Source organism: Rhinatrema bivittatum, chromosome 7, assembly GCF_901001135.1.
Source record: "Rhinatrema bivittatum chromosome 7, aRhiBiv1.1, whole genome shotgun sequence".
NCBI classification, from domain to species: domain Eukaryota; kingdom Metazoa; phylum Chordata; class Amphibia; order Gymnophiona; family Rhinatrematidae; genus Rhinatrema; species Rhinatrema bivittatum.
Genome location: NC_042621.1, coordinates 182261088 through 182276621, shown reverse-complemented (window position 1 = coordinate 182276621; position 15534 = coordinate 182261088). Strand labels below are relative to the sequence as shown.

The 15534-nt window shown below is 44.9% G+C and overlaps 1 protein-coding gene across 1 annotated transcript in view; it reads left to right on the top strand.

Moving 5' to 3' along the window:
- Positions 1-15534, top strand: part of CALY (calcyon neuron specific vesicular protein) — a 180128-nt gene that overhangs the window by 15002 nt on the left and 149592 nt on the right. The window lies entirely within an intron of this gene.

The following is a 15534-nucleotide window of genomic DNA, read 5'->3' as shown; positions in this document are numbered from 1 at the left end:
AACAAAGGCTTGTAACTCATTGACCCTTTTAGCAGAGGTGATGGCTTCGAGGAAAATAATTTTCCATGTTAGAATTTTAATGTTATAGGAATGCAAAGACTTGAACGGGGAATGTATGAGCCTTGTAAGCACTACATTTAGGCCCCATTCCGTAACCAGTGATCATAGAGGAGGCTTAATTTGTAGAAAAGCCATGATAAGCCGACTCATAAGGGGTTGAGCCGTTAACAGGGCATCCCCTACTCCCTGGTGGTACTCTGAGATGGAACTGAGATGTACCCATGTGGAGGATGTCTGGGGACCAGAATCCGAAAGGTATCCTAGATAGCCTAATAGAGATGGAGTGGGGCAAGAAAAAGGGGCCAATACCTTTTTGTGCACGCCATTTGGTAAATCTTGCCAATTTTGAATGGTAAGATTTACGTGTGGAAGGTTTTCATGAAGCTACAAGTAGCTGAGAATATCAGTGAGTCTGTGTTATGAGGTTGACCTGTGGGCAGGCAAATTGGAGTGATAGGTTGAGAAGTATGGGGAAGCATACTTGTCAAGGCCAGTATGGGGTTATGAGAATCATTGAAAACCTGTCCTGCTGTAGGTTCACGAGAGTTTTGGCTATGAGTGGTATCAGAAGAGACGCATATAGGAGGCCTTTGTTGCAGGGGTGAGCAAAGGTGTCCATGGCTAATGCATTTCAAAGCCTGTGTAGGGAGCAGAATCTGTCTACTCTGTGGTTCGATTCGGATGCAAGAGGTCGATAGTTGGTTGACCTCAGCACCAGAAGATTTTACTCGCTACACATGGATTCAGAGACCACTTGTGGGGATAGAGACATCGATTGAGATGGACTGCTAGTATGTTCGGTATGCCTGTTAGATAAGTGGCCCAGAGATGCATGGAGTGTGCAAAGGCCCAGGCCCAGAACAGCGCGGCTTCCTGGCAGAGCAGAGCGTCCCTGTTTGTTCGAGTGCCACATTGCCACTATGTTGTGTCTATATCCACAAACGTTTGTGTGAGAGGCAGTATTTGAAGGCATAAAGGGCATAATGCATGGCTCAAAGCTCCAGGAAGTTGAACTGAGACTTTTCATGGAGCGACGTCGACGCATTTTGGGTTTTTAGGGTGTTGATACGAGCTCTCCAACCCAAGTTGAATGCGACCGTGGCCAAGATCATCTGGTTACTGGATCGGTGGTATGAATCAGGGATGAAAGTGGTTGAATGGTGTAGAGTCACTGAAATCTTAAAATCCACTGAGTTTTTCTCATGGCTAGTCTAGCCATAGGAGTGATCTGGATTATGGAAACCATGTGGCTCAGCAATGGAAGAATTTATGGGCTGAGGCTATGTTTCTTGCGCACAGAGTTGTGGACAATTTGATAGGATGTCTACACGGTTGTTGGACAGGAAGGCTGTTGCGACTGTAGTGCCCAAATCTGCTCCATATGGGATTTATGGTAGTTGATCAGAATTCCCAGCCAAATGTATTAGATTTATAGTGAGAGAATTTAGAGCTCCTTGTTTGGATTGACTCCTTGTTGGGCAGTCGTCCAAGTAAGGAAAACACGTGAAAGCTGTTGTTCTTTGTAGATGAGCGGCAGTCACTGCTAGGCATTTGGTGAAATACACACGTTGTCGAAGCTAGTTCGAATAGCAGAACTTGGTATTGAAAATGTTGACTCACTATGAAGCGTATAGAAAGTCCAGAGAATATAGGCAACCCACTTGTTGTAGTAAGGAAAGCATGGTGCCAAGAGACACCATTTTGAACTATTTTTTCTGAAGAAATTTGTTGAGTTTTCTGAGGTCCAGGATGGGCGGAGGTCGCCTGATTTCTTTGAAAGTAGGAAATAGCGGGATTAAAATCCTCTGCCTTGCTGCGTCCGGGGAATGGTATCCCAAGCCCTGGTCCTCAGTGGGATGGACCGTTCTGTTCTCTGGCAAGGTTGAAAAATCCAGGAGCCTGCCCGACTGGCGGAGCTGGTGTGATCTGGATATCAGTTGGTCTTATGCGTGAGCGGTAAAAAGTCCTTCTAGCATCCCTCTTTGCTGTGCAAAAAACGTAGAGCGCTGTCGCAGGGTCTCGCGGTGGTCTTGCAATTGAGCCACTGTCTGCTGGACCTTGTGCACGAAGAGATTATCTGCGGTGCATGGCAGATCAGCTAGTTTATCTTGGACTTCGGGCCATAAATCAGGGGCCGTAAGCCATGTTCACATTCTAGCACTGAGTCCTGTTTCTGGCAATGGGAGGACATTTTGAAGCAATCACATGTTGCTTGAATTTCATGTGCAGGGCAGAGAGATTCCCTTGGTGTTGTGTCAAATATAGCTGATAAATAGCAATATATTACACCAATATAATTCTTGGAAGAAGTTACGACCTAGACCCTCCTGAAAACTTCTGGTCCTTTTTAGTGACCAGGTCAAAAGGGATGGTTTCAGACACGTCCTTTACTTAGGTCTTGATGGGATCAGTGCCGAAGCAGAATTAGAGTGCCCATCGCCCTTTGAGGATCCCGGGATAGGTATAGGGGCCCGTGGAGGCTCAGAAGGATGAGTCGGCGTCAATGACTTAGGCTGTCATTGGTAGGTGCCACAATGAGGCGGAGCCACAATGGTGCAACTATCGATGGCTCCGGTGTTAGTAGATTCCAGAAAGCATCGAGGACAGTCTGACGGATGAGGACATCCAGCTGCTCCTTGGAAGTTGGTATCGGTAGTTCAGCTACAGTGGGAGACAGGCTAGATGTTACTGGCACTTCCACATGAATCTGTGGTGGCTCAGTACCCAGCACCAGTGTTGGTGGGGAACGCTTTGGTGCCTCGGGTGCAGAGGAGCATGAAGACTCTTGTGGCTGGGCTCACTTCGCAACCAGCTCAATGGACATTGATGCTGGTGTGGTATCAGTGTCAGCACTGAATGTGGAACCGCATCGGTGCTGGCAACGATGTTTCCCTCGGTGCTTGGCCCAGTCATTCTCCAGCCACGAGGAAACTGCCACCAATGTCCAGAATGGCATCGGCGACGGATGGCTACCATAGCAGTAACAAAGTTTCCCTCAGTGCTCGGCCTGGTCATTCGCCAGCACCGAGGAAGATGCCACCGATGTCATGGATGGTGTAGATGACGGACGGTCACCGTGCCGGTGACGATGATTCCCACAGGGCTCAGCCCGGTCATTCTCCAGCATCAAGGAAGATGCCCTCGCTGTCCCGGATGGCATTGGTGACGGATAGTCATCGTGCCTGAACTGCTCCTGGCATTGTTTCTCACCCAAGGATTACATGGGGGCTCTGGTTTAGAACCCGAAGTATGAAAGATTTTCTTTAGTCAAGGGCATTGATGGAGGTATCGATGGCAGCCCTGGCAGCAACGGGAACCGTGGACGTCCCAATCCCTTTAGCCCCGATGGACCCGGTGGAAGATCGCAGGAAGGACACTTGCGGGCATCGTGGGGCGGACCGAGGGTGATAGACATAGGGAGAAAAGAGGGCTGCAATTTGGTTGGTAACCCGGAGGAACCAATAGTGAGATGACAGGAACTGACCGGAAAACAGGGCATAGTACTCCCCGAACGTCGATGAAATGTACGCGAAGGGAGACCTGTGTAGGAAATTATTTGTGAAGTAAAACTTCAAGTGTTTCCGTGCGAAAAATCTCACAGAGCTCCTAAATGCAAGGCAAACTGCAGCGCAGAAAAAAAGAGACTGAAGTGAGACCCCTGTGGACACAGGGATCATGGCATGCTGGACATGCTCAGTGTGCTCAGTGTGCCAGTAATAGTGTGCCGTAATAGGGCTCCGCCTGATGATGTCACCCATATGTGAGGACTACCATCCTGCTTGTCTTGGGAGAAAAGATTTACCTCTGGTAAAACCATGTTGTCTCGGATCTTGCAATCCATTGGATTCATGGATTGAAATTGTAGTAACCTTCTGTTTTAGCAGCAATTCCATTAGTTTGCTCACTACAGAGGTCAAACTATCTGGCCTGTAGTTTCCAGCCTCCTCCTTATTTCCACTTTTATGAATAGGAACCACATCTGCCCTTTTCCAGTCCTCTGGAACTACTCCAGACTCTAAAGAAGCTTCCAGACCGTCTCTAAGTACCCTCAGATGTATCCCATCTGGCCCCATTGCCTTATCTATTTTAAGTTTAGTTAGCTCCTCACAAACACACTGTTCTGAAAATCAGTTGAGGTTTATCTCACTTCCAATTGTATTTGTGTTTGTTTTATGTGGTCCTGCTCCAGGCCCTTCCACAATGAACACCGGACAGAAATATTTGTTAAGCAATTTTGCTTTTTCCTCATCAGCCTCTACATATTTCTCCCCTTCACTTTGAGTCTAACAATGCCAGTTTTGCATTTTCTTCTATCACAAACATATCTAAAAATGTGTTCTCATTTGGATTTCAGGATTCTGTCCTGTTTTGGTTCTCTTCCCATCACACTTTGTGTTTCCTCTGGTTGATCCTCCCCTACTGCCCTTCCGCTATCAGTTGGTGTGCCTCAGGGTTCTGTCTTGGGCTCTCTTCTTTTCTCGCTGTTTACTAATTCCTTTGGTGCTCAATTTTCATTCATGGCTTTCAATATCATCTTTATACTGATGATTCCTTCTCTACACCAGAAATGTCTTCGGGAATCCAGTCCCAGATCTCAGTCTGCTTGTTGGAAATTGTTGCCTGGATGTCCCACTGCCACCTTAAACTCAACATGGCCAAGACAGAACTCCTTATCATTCCCCACAAGCCCACTTCCTACTTTCTCCATTTCTGTGGATAACACTTTAATCCTCCCAGCCTGTAACTTTGGAGTTATTTTTGACTCATCTCTGCCATTCTCTACACACATCCAAAACACTGCTAAAATGTGCCGTTCTTTCTCTATAACATTGCCAAAATCCACCCCTTCCTTTCTGAACATACTACCAGAACCCTTATCTACTCTCTCATCATCTCCCACTTAGACTATTGCAATCTGCTCTTTACAGGTCTAGTGAATAATCTCTCTCCACTACAATCCATCCAAAATTCAGCTGCATGATTTATCTTTCACCAAAGTTGCTGCACCCATATTACCCTTCTTTTCAAATCACTACATTGGCTCCCTCTCCGTTCCAGAATACAATTCAAGCTTTTCTTACTCATCCACGAGAGCTTTCTCTCTGCAGCTCCTCACTATCTCTCATCTCTCTACACCCCTGCTTGTGTGCTCCACTTATCAGGCAAGTGATTCCTACCTATGCTCTTCTCCTCTTCCTCAAATTCCAGACTTGGTACTTTCCAGCTGGCTGCACCATATGCTTGGAATAGACTTCCTGATCTGGTCTGTCATGCTCCCTCTCTTGCCTTATTTAAATCCCACCTTTTTGAGCCAATTTTTAAATCTTAATCCCTTATTAATTTTCAACCATTTTTTTTTAAATAAATAAAATTCCCAAAGTTTCTTTTGCAATATATGTTCCTCTTGATTAGATTGTAAGTTCTACGGAGCAGGGACTGTCTCTTATATATTTTTGCACAGCGCTGTTGTAGAAGTATTCAGTAGTAGTAATAGCATTAGTAAGAACAGTATTACTGGGCATATGGATAGGCATGGCATAATGGGAAAAAGCTAACATTTTTAGCAAAGGTTTGCCTTAATCTATTATCATTCTTTGAAGATGTAAATAAACATGTGGGTAAGGGTGAACCAGTCAATAGTGTACCTAGATTTTCAGAAGGCGTTTGATATAATCCAACATATGACTCCTCAAGAAATTACAAAGTCATAGGATAGAAGGCAATGTCCGTCCTATTGTGGATTGGTAACTGATTGAAAGATAGGAAACTGAAAAGGTCTGAATGATTATTTTTTCCAATAGAGAGAAATCAATAGTGGAGTGCTCCAGGGATCTGTACTGGGACTAATGTTTAAAATATTCATAAATGATCTAGAAAAAGAAGAAATGAGCAAGAAGATCACATTTGCAGATGACACAAAATTATTCAAAGTGGTTAAAATGTAAGCTGATTCTAAGGAATTGCAGGAGTACAGTATATGACCGGGGAACATCTAAATGGCACATGAAATGTAATGCGGACAAGTGCAAAATGATGCACATAGGGAATATTAATTCTAGCTATGTGTAAGAACCTTGTGTTAATTGTGAACAACACATTGAAAGTTTTCAGTGCATTGTGTGTTGGTAGCCAGAAAAGCAAATAGAATGTTAGGAATCTTTTTTTTTTTTTTTTAGAAAGGAATAGAAAACAAAACTGGAAATATAATATGTTTGAATAGGTCCATGATGCAACCGCACCTGGAGTACTGTGTATAATACAATTTTGGTCATCATACTTCAAAAAAGATATTGGAGAAATAGATTAAATCTGCTAGCCCTTCTCAACCCAACTATAGGCTTCAGTCTATTTAATGTTTGGGTACTTGCCAGGTACTTGCCCTTTTGGAAACAGGATGCTGGGCTTGATGGACCCTCAGTCTGACCCAGAATGGCATTTCTTATGTTCTTAATCAAGCTGCAGTTAGAGAAGAAGATTTATCAGAAAAGACTGCAATAGATGCTGCAAAAAATGATCTGTTAGATTAAAGGGAACAGTATTAGCAATAATGATCCAAAGCTGTTATTTTTGTTGCAAAAGTAGTTGTGATTTGTAGCAGAAACCCATCACCTCAGAAACCAAGTGCAAATTAATCCATCAAATTACTGGACTCATTTTCAAGGCCATTTATACACCATGTACTCTTAAAAAAGGATAAAATAAGCTCAGACAAAGGAGTTACTCTTGCCCTCTCATGGTTAATTCTCTATTGGCTCCGTGACCAAGCCATCTGCTGCAGAGGGAGGAAAATAAAAATGCCTGACTGCTTTTATCCTTTACAGAATGATTTTCTGACTATTTTTATCACTACGTTGAGGTGACCTGCTTAAAGATGATGTAGAAATTAGGGATGAGTAAATCTTAAATTTGGTTTGGTGTAATACCTTTGGATTTTTTAAAAGCCTTGAAAAATCTGCCAGAATTAAAAAAAAGGTCTGAAAATCTGATGGCATTCTTATTCAGCTGTGTTTGCTGGTCATGGTGTGGAAAAGAGCTGGAAGGTAGGGTCTGTGTGGAAGAAAGCCAGTGGGTGGTGACAGAGGTGAAGAGAGAGCCAGAGATGGTGTTGATGTTTGGGTGGCGCAGAGATGGTGCTAGACGATAATTTTGAGAGCCAGACGTGGTGATGGGGGGAAGAAAGCCAGATGGGGGGGGAAGAAAGTGTGATGAGGTAGGAGGCAAGAAATCCAGATCCAGAGATTAGGAGGAGGAAGGGTTTGAGAGCGAGAGAGAGAGAGAGAGAGACAGAGGGATGATGGGGTGGGAGCTGGTGTGTGAGAGCCAAAAGAGAACATACAGGGGTGGTCCTATCATGAGGCAGGGTAAGGCGGTGGCCTCACGCAGTAGAATTTTGGAACGGCAAAAAATGCCCCTCCAAAACACCTTACCGCAGTCGCTGCCTCACCCTGCCTCCAAAGGTAAACATCGGATAAGGCAGGGATAAATCAAACCCCTGCCCTATCCATTCATTGGCAACACACGTCCATAACCCTAGGCAGCAGGAGATGATGTCGGGATAAACGTGACTCCTGCTGCTGTCCACCTCTCAACTGGAGACCTAAGAGAGGAGGAGAACACGGTGACTGACAGTGGACTCCATTCAAGGCCCTATGGGTGTGGGTGTGTGTACATGTATGCCTGTCTGTATGTGCGCATGTGTGACTGCCTGCTGAGTAGATGGCTGACTGCTTGTGTGTGTGTTTGAGGGGGGTGAGAGCCCGTGTGTGTAGGTGAGAGGCTATGTGGGTGTGGGAGACCTTGTGTGTGTGTCGGTGGGAGGGTGAGAGCCTGTTTGTGTTGGTGGGGGGGGGGGTGGTGGTGGTGAAAGCCTGTGTGTGGGTGTGTATGTATATCTGCTTTGGTGTGGGTGGGTGAGATCCTGTGTATGTGTGGGTGAAAGGCTCTTTGGGGGTGGGTGTGAGAAACTCTGTGTATGGGGGTGGGTGGGTAGCAGCCAGTGTGTGTGTGTGTATATGGGTGGGTGGCTGAGGCAGAGCCTGAGTATCGGTGTGTGTATGTGTGTGTGGTGGGGGAGGGTGTGTGTGTGTGTGTGTGTATATGACTCCATGGGTAGGTGGGTGAGATCCTTTGTATGTTTTGGTGTATGTGTGTGAGAGAGACTCTGTGGGGGGTGGAGAGAGGCTGTTTGCATGGTTGGGAGAGGGCTGAGAGTCTTTGTGTGCACGGGTGGGTGGGTAAGAGTCTGTGTGTGAGGAGGTCTGTGTATGTGACAGCCAGTGTGGATAGGTGGGTGAGAGCCAATAGGTGGTGTGGAGGAGAACATGTGTGTGAGGGAGTGAGAGCTTGTGTGTGTATGAGAGATAGAGGATAAAGTTTTTATAGCTCCCCCCCCCCCCCCACCCCAATCAACAACAATCTCAGAGCGGCTGGAAATAGAAACATCCCAAGAATGAAGAGCGGGAGATTAAAAAAATCCTTATTAGCTTTATTATTGGATATGTCTGCTGTTTTGAAATATATTTTGGGAGATTTTATAAACATTTTTTGAGGTTTTAATTATTGGGTTTTCTACTCAGTTTTTAAATATTTATTCTTTTTATTAGTATGGTTTTTACTTTTATGATTGATGTATTATATTTCTTTTTTTGGTGTTTGTTGGTCTCTTATTTTGCCTTTGGTAAGGGTCTGTGTTCTGTATGTGTGATCAAGGTGAGGGATTTTGCTGTGTATAGTTTGTGTAAGTCTATAGCATTCTGTCTTGTTCTGTTTTCAATAGGAGGTGTATTGGTCTTCTAAGGCCTGATGTAATATTTGCAGTGTTGCACTCGGGAGTGGACCCTTGTCTTGGGACAATGAAGGAACGCCTCGTGAATGGGAACAGGAGGTAACTGCCCCAGGGGGCGGAGCACTCAAGGAGACAGAGGCTGTGAAGAGCTTCACCACTGGAAGCCCGAGGTCCCCCAGGGAGGAGCCCGTAGGGACCCGGGCCGCTTGGGCTTAGGTGGGCCTCGCAGGGTCTCCTGGGAGAGTGGAAGTCCGGCATGCCCACAGACAAAAGATGAGCTTGATCAGGTTCGAGACCGGGGGTCAGATGAAGAACGAAGGACCAGAACAGCGTAGGCGTTGACAAGGCTAGGAACAGGGCCAGAATCTGAAGACATGGCCAGGCAGGCAGAGGTCCAAATCCAGGAGTCAGGCTGAGGAGTGGTCAACAAAGTAGAAGTCTGGTTCCAGAGGTCAGACAAGGTCAACGACAAGCCTAGGTCATAAGACAGGCAGCAGGCAGACGAGTCCAGGATCAGGCTGAAGTCAGATACGAGAACCAAGAGAGCACCTACGGAAAAAGAGAGCAGGCAAACCTTGTTGCAAAGGCAAGCTCTGATTGCCAGAGCTTGCCTTAAATAGGCCTGTCGTGATGATGCCATCCAAGGGGACCGGCAGACCTTGAGTGCCGCGGCCCTTTAAAAATGAGAGGAACGTGCGCCAGTGCGCCTGGGAAACCCCAGGCAGGAGGAGATCTTGGCGGCAGCGTCTTCGCCACAAGGAAGACCCATGAGTAGGGTGACGGCGGCTCTCCTGCGCCGCGGAGTCCCCGGACACCGGCAGGCCCACGGGGGAAGAGGGAGTGCTGGCCGCCCTCCCTTCGCACCGTGGCGGTGGAAGGTAGGAGGGGCTGAGTTGTGGGCCCTGGGGTGGCCAAGGCTCGCAACATGCAAAGCTGCTCTTTCCTGAGTAGGGTTGTTGCTGTTTGAATTCTGGGAGTTAGTATTGTTTTGATATGGCAGATTTGTTTTTTGGGGTAAACTGTATGCTTGACAGGCTGTGATATTTTATTGATTATGTAAGTATTATCCAAAACTACTGTGCATGAGTTATTGAGAGAGTATAGAATTCGTCTTTAGATATGATTGTCTCTGATCTGACATCTGTAGAAGGGACTTATGTAGTTTAATGTAGTTTTTGTACAGTATTTTTTAGGTACATGAATTTTTTTATTTTACAGATATTTTAGGCAGCCCGGCTTGTTCTGTTTTCTAAATAGGAGGTATGTTGGTGTTAGCGTGAGGTAATATTTGCAGTGTTACCTTTTCATAGGTAGGGTTGTAGTTTGAGTGCTGGCAGTTAGTGCTGTTTTTGGTATGGGAAGTTTACTAAATTGTAATTGTTTATTCACGGCTTTCTGAGGGCCAAGCCCACACCCATTACAAATTACAGCAGGCCTAATTCCATATGGGTTCCATGTGTCTTTTGTCTCTAGGAGAGAGAGAGGGTTAAGGGAGAGAGACTGCTGTAGACTGGAGAGGGCGGGCAGGTAGTACATGTGGGAGGGGGAGAGGGGACTGAGGGAGCGATACTGAATCCCCTGCTATAAATGTCACTGCATGTTGAGAAGGAACGTGGCGGTGGTGTTTGTGGCCTGCCCATGGAGTTTTCACCCCTGACAGGCTGAAGAGAAAAAAGGAGGCGGCGGTATTTATGGCCTGCCCACAGGGTTCCCCCCCTCCCCCCATCACAATTAGGCAGGAAAAAGCAGTAAGGTCAGGCATTAAAAGAGCAAGGTGAGCAAGAGATAATGTTTTCCCTCTTCCATTAATCCACTTCTCTCCCTTTTTACTGAGAAGAGAAGGGAAGAGGAGAGTGAGTGAGTGAGAACTTATCTATCCCCTAGGTCAGCCCTCTTCCCTTCCTAGAGGGAAGGGGTGGCTGAGCTGACTGATGGGGAAGTTCTCACTCAGCCTCATCTTCACTCTCCTTCATATAGCTCTGCTCCCCTTCCCTTCTCTTCTCACTATGAATGAAGGGAATGAATGGTAAGCAGGAGGAGAAGGGAGTGAAGTAGGGAGAGAGAGAGGGAAGGGGAAGGGAGGAGTTGTGAGTGAGGAGAGAGAAGAAGAAGGGTGAAAGTGTGGGGAGATGGAGGGGAAAGGAAATGGAAGGGAGGAAGTGTGGGAGAGGGAAGAAAAAGGGAGGGGGTGTGGGGGATATGAAGGGGAAAGGAAGACGTGTGGGGGAGAAAGGGCGGGAGGAGAAGGAGATGTGAGGGGAAGGAAGGGGTTGCATTAGAAGGAAGTGGGTGAGTCAGCTGTTTTGAAATTTTTTTTAGCATGTTTTTACTATTATAATTGATATTTTATATTTCTTGATTGTATTGTTTGTTTTATGAGGAATGGTGATATTTCCATTTTTCCACTGTTGCACTGCATACAGAGCTGGCTTCTTGCGGTTTCCAGTACAGATTTTGTCTGCATTCTATTTGTATTTTATGGTCTTTTTATTCTATATTTGTTGAGGGTCTGTGTGTTCTGCATGTGTGACCAAGATGAGGTATTCCGCTACTTTGTAATTTCGGTGAAGGGGTCTATAGCAGCCTGGCTTGTTCTGTTTTCCTAATATTAGTGTATGGGTGTTTAGGGCCTGATGTAATAGTTACAGTATTGCTTTTTCATAGGCAGGGTTGTTACTGTTTTGAGTGCTGGCAGTTAGAGCTGTTTTGGTATGGGAGGTTTACTATATTGTAATTCAATTTACTCATGGCTTTCTGAGGGCCAACTTCGCACCTAACTCACTTCACAATAGGCCTACCACATAGATTCCAAGTGTCTTTTTTTGCAGGGTTTTCTGGTTGGCACCACGACAGTGCATGTAAATATGTATATGTTATAAGTAATGTTTTTATTTATTTATTTATTTATTTATTTATTTGTTTGTTTTTATATACCGACATTCGTTGGGGTACATCACATCGGTTCACATTATAACAGGATAATAGCATGATGGGAGTCGTACCATTTTTACATTGTAACATTAAAAAAAGCGTAGGAACAGTATAACAGTGGAACACAGGTTAACAATTTAACAGTGAAACATAGTGGAGCGCAAGGACAGTATTTGTACATAGTAACAATTGGGGAGAACTTTATACAAGGTGGGTTGTTTTTTTTTTTTTTATGTCTTACTTATTATTACAGCGAGGCTTTCTTGAGGGTTAGGGAGGACAGAGGAGGGGGGAGGGAGGAGAGGGGGGGTTAGGTCGCTAGTTTTTACCTCAGAGATAGTATTTTGTCCTGTTTCATGTAAAGTCTGTTCTTATAAATGCATAATTTTTAATTGTGTATAGGGAGGGCCGGGGACAGGGGTTCTGTGCAAGGCTGTAAAGTTCACTTAGGGCACCTAATACCCTTGTACTAGCCCTGAGAGTTACATATACAGAGCCACATCTTTCAGTCACCTCCAACTTCCTTAGGGGTCAAATGCTGGGGAAGGTTGGGAGGGCAGGGTTCCTGCCAACTTCCTAGAAATATCACTAGCACTCTATCTACCACTCCTTTGGGAATCCTGACCCCGCATCCTCCCTTTCCCTAGCATTTCAAATAGCCAAAAGAACCATATGCCAAGGGGGATCCCTCCTTTTTTGCTCTCTCGCTGATTTGACCTGTGCTGGGTTGCACCGGTCGGGGGCGCACTCTCCTTCCTTGCCTCAGGCAGCAGATCATCTTGAACCACCCCTGAGAACATGTATGATAGAGGGGAGGGGAGGATATTGTGGGGGAGGGGAAGGAGAGAACATGCAAAGGGATAACTGGGAGTGAGAATAAATCATAAACAGAGTGACAGAGAAAAGAATGAGAGGGAAACATTGGGGGTGAAGATCTCAGAATGGGATATTAGGGTGAGAGAGACAAACTGGATGGGATGGAAGAATGTAAGAGGAGGTGAGTAAAATGGTGAGAAATTCAATGTGGGTATGATGGGGCGTATATGTGCATGTGTGTCGGGTGGGGGTGGCTGTTGGGAGAGAAGGGCACCAGACAGAAGATTGATGGGGGGAACAGGCCAATGCAGGAGATATATATATGGGGTAAGAGGGAGCAATGGAGAGTTGGGGGAGTGAAATGTTGGAACAGGGAGAACTGAAGGGTGAGAATTGAAGGATAGGAGTGAGGGAGAAGGAGGGACGAGATTCAGGTGTGAGAGGATAGAGAGAGAGGTGATGCTGATGTAAAGAAAATATGTAGAAGCAGAGGAGAGGGGTGTTACTAGTGGTGGGCGAAGAAGATTGGTCCTTGGACTGGTTCTTTTCAACATTTTCTGCAGTGATATTACAGAAGGAATGTCGGGAAAGGTTGGTCTTCTATTAATCAAGCAATCAATTAATTAATTTCAATTTAGATTCCGCCTTTCAGCCATTTCAAACCTGCTACAGGATAGACAGCCAGGAGAGTATGGAAAATATGAGGAGGGATCTACAGTCTGACAGTTACAATTTAATGCTAAAAAATGCAGAGTCATGCATTTGGACTGAAAAAATCCAAGGGAGCAGTACAGTATAGGGAGTGAAATCTTTTCTAGGCATGAAACAAGAGTGGGATTTGGGGGTGATCTTATCTGATCTAAGGTGGCCAAAGAGGTGAATAAGGCAATGGTTAAAGCCAGAAGGATGCTTGGCTGCATAGGGAGAGACCTTGGTGAGACCTCACTTGGAATCCTGTGTACAGTTCTGGACACCGCACTTTCAAAAGGATATAAACCGGTTGGAGTCAGTCCAGAGACTGGCCACTAAAATGGTTAGTTGTCTTCTTTCTAATACATATGAGGCAAACTTAAAGATCAAAACATGTATACCCTAGAGAAAAGGCAGGATAAGAGAGATATGATAGAGACATTTAAATATCTCCAAGGTTTCCATGCACAGGAGACAGGCTTCTTTCAATGGAAAGGAAGCTCTAGAATGAGGGGTCATGGGAAGAGGGTGACAAGGGGTTTACTGAGGAGTAATCTAAGGAAATATTTCTTTACAGAGCAGGTGGTAAATGCATGGGACAGCTACCCCATGGAGGTGGAGGAGACAAGGACAGTATAAGAATTCAAGAAAGCATAGGATAAGCACAGAGGATCTCTAATGGGGGTGATAGGGACTGTGGAAGCTCATTAGTTGGTGTGGATAGGCAGATTAGAGATTCCATATAATCTATTCCTGCCATCATGTTTGCTTCTATAAAAAAAAATTAGATGATAGGAAAAAATGTCAAGGGTAGGGAGGAAGTGATGAAAACAGGATAATGAAAAAAAGTGAAATGGAAAGGAGATCCTGGAAAAGGAGTTAGAAGACAGATAAGGAAATCAGGAAAAACATACAGAGGCCAATGGAAAGAAACCCCACCCAGATAAAGGCAAAACCCCACATTTTGTTATCAGTTTAGTGACTGGAATATGTAACATAGTGATCTGGTAGCTCAATGGCTACTAGTGTAAACTGGATTCTCTGCAGGCTGTGATAGTTTTTATTGGATCAAGATAAGTATTATCCAAAAATGTTACACATGAGCTACTGAGACCACAGAGGTCCCTTCTTCAGATGTGAATGCCATCTCCATGTGACATTTGAAGAAGGGATATCTGTGGTTTCAAAAACTCATGTATAATTTTAAATAATTAGTATGCTGATTCAGTACACAGTTTCAGAATCTGCCCAGATCTTCAGAGGGATAGCTGTGTTAGTCTGATGTAGCAAAAATGTCAAGAAGAGGGTGGCATCTTATAAACTAACCAATTTATTGAGGAATGAGCTTTTGAGGACAAAGTCCTCGAATATGTCATTCCAATCCCATGACTGGAATGCAATTTTCAATTTTAAGTTATTGTACATTCTATGTACATTATTTTGTTTATATGAGAGGGATGATGGAGGATTAAATAATTTTGTGAAAAGGAGTGCCTCACCAAGTAGAACAGAACTGGTGAAAGACCTTGATAAGAAACTAGCAGCATATTGCTGATTATGTAAGAATCAGTCAGTGCACTGTATCCCCTTGGCTCCTCCAGTTTCGTGCTGATTTCTTAAATCATCAGCATTAGGCCAGCAGGATTTCAGTAACTCTAGTATTTGTGTTTTTACAAGATCATTCTGGGGGACGAAAACAGGGGGACAAGGTTGATTGTGATTATTGAGTTTAATTTTCAACATCTCAGGGGGAGATCATATGGGCCTGCATGAAATATTTTAAGTAGCTAGCAATGCCTCTGATGTGTGAGTTCATATATGATGTGCTTTTATATTTTGGAATTGTATTTATTTTTACATTTTTTATTAGAAAGATGAGCAGGGTTAAAGGATGAAATAGTACCAGTGGTGGTGAGAAGCAAGTAGGCTGAGGGTAATTTTTCTCCAATCACTGTGGCTTTGTTACCACCCAATAAGCACCACCACCACCATTACATGTGGACACTGCGGCTGCTGCTGTTGCGTCTGCTAAGGAGGAAGTAGATATTGGTAGGGTAGCTGGTGGACAAAATGGTGCAACGGGCAAAGGTTGTATTCAGTACCTCCCTTTCCTTTTGAGCTCATGTGATCACAGCCTCACAGAATGACTCACAAGAGCAGCGTGGAGTCCCTACCCCCAGCTTGGTGACCTGGATAGTCTTCCTGTTGATCCACCCCTTGTGACAGCCCTGATCACTGGGTCAAGTTTGCAT